Below are 1,741 nucleotides of genomic sequence, written 5' to 3'. Positions count from 1 at the left end.
AAAACATACACCGAGGAAAGGGAGCCCCATTCAATAAATCTTGTTGGGAAAACTAGAAGGCTGCATGCAGAAGAATGAAACTGGATTCCTATCTCTGACCATATACAAAAATTAACTCCAGATAGATTAAGGACTTATATTTAATACCTGAAACCATAGAATATCTAAAAGAAAATGTAGGAAAATCTCTTCTAGACATTTGCATAGGCAAAAAATTTATGAGTAAGACTGCAAAAGCAAATACAGTAAAAACAAATAAATAAATGGTACTTAAGTACTCTTCACAAAAGAAGATAGACAAATAGCCAACAAACATAAAAAAAATGCTCAATATCACTAATTATCAGGAAAATGCAAACTATAACCACAATGAGATATGACCTTACCCCTGGTCAGAATTACCACTATCGAAAAGTCAAAAAACAATATATTAATATGTTGGCATAGGTGCAGTGAAAAGGGAATGTTTATCTGTTCTTGGTGGGAATGTAAACTTGTACAACTGCTATGGAAAGCAGAATGGATATTCTTCAAAGAACTAAAAGTAGACCTACCATTTGATCCAGCACTTTTACTAAAGGGTATCTGCCCAAAGGAAAAGAAGTCATTTTTCAAAAAGACACCTGCACCAGAATGTTTATCACAACACAATTCACAATTGCAAAAATAAAGAATCAACCTAAATGCCCATCAACAGATAAATGGATAAAGATAATGTGATGTGTGTACGTATACATATATACACACGCACACACACCATGGAGTACTACTCAGCCATAAAGAAGAATGAAATATGTATTTTGTAGCAGCTGGGGTAGAACTGGAGACCATTATCCTAAGTGAAGTATCTCAGAAATGGAAAAACAGATACCAAATTTTCTCACTAATTAGTGAGAGTTAAATTATGGGCCCACATGAGCACAAAGAGATGTTAATGACATTAGAAAACAAGAAAGGTGGAGGGTGGGAGGGGGCTGAGGGATAAAAATCTACCTGTCTAGTACAATGTACACTATTCTGGTGATGGGAATGCTGAAAACCCTGACTTAAGCATGATATAATTCATTCACATAACAAAAATCACTTGTGCCCTCTAAATTTTTTGAAATAAATCAATCAGTCAATAAATCAATAAATAGAAACATAGAAGTAAAGGCAATATAATGGAGGAAAGTTAGTCTTTTTACAGAAATAAAAATAAATAGGGTCAGTTTCAGATATCTCTTTCCTAAGAAAGAAAAGTACTCGTCAAAGCTCAGATAAGGTGCTAAAAGGCAACTCCTTCTACTAGAACAATAGTAAGCAAGGTGCAGGTTAAAAGCTAGAGGAGAGGGAATTGATGCATGCCAGACACTGTACAAAGAGCTTCATACCTGTTATCACATTTAAGTCTCACAACCATCCTATGAGTAGGGAAATAAGATTTCACTTTCGCAGACTGAAACTGAGGCTAAGGGCAGTTAAGTAGCTTGCCCAGCATAAGGAGTAAGAAATGAAAGTGTCTGGAATAGAATACAAGTGCATCCCCAGTCAAATTATAAAGAATTCAAAATAGAAACAAGTGATATTTGAACTGTTTATTTATGATCTTAGGTAGCAGACACATAGAGAGAAAACATTCTTTCACAACATGTTTGAATGATCCTGTCAGATACATGTCATAAAGATATGGATAGATAAATGGATGTATGGATGAATGGATGCATGGATGGACAGATGGACAGTCAGGCAGACTAAAATA

General features: G+C 34.9%; 1 protein-coding gene across 3 annotated transcripts in view; it reads right to left on the bottom strand.

Moving 5' to 3' along the window:
• Positions 1–1,741, bottom strand: part of NELL1 (NEL-like 1 (chicken)) — an 837,620-nt gene that overhangs the window by 359,515 nt on the left and 476,364 nt on the right. The gene's annotated exons all lie outside the window — the stretch shown is intronic.

This window comes from Propithecus coquereli, unplaced genomic scaffold, assembly GCF_000956105.1.
Source record: "Propithecus coquereli isolate 6110/MARCELLA unplaced genomic scaffold, Pcoq_1.0 Scaffold198, whole genome shotgun sequence".
NCBI lineage: Eukaryota > Metazoa > Chordata > Mammalia > Primates > Indriidae > Propithecus > Propithecus coquereli.
This window is presented reverse-complemented; position numbering and strand designations above follow the sequence as displayed.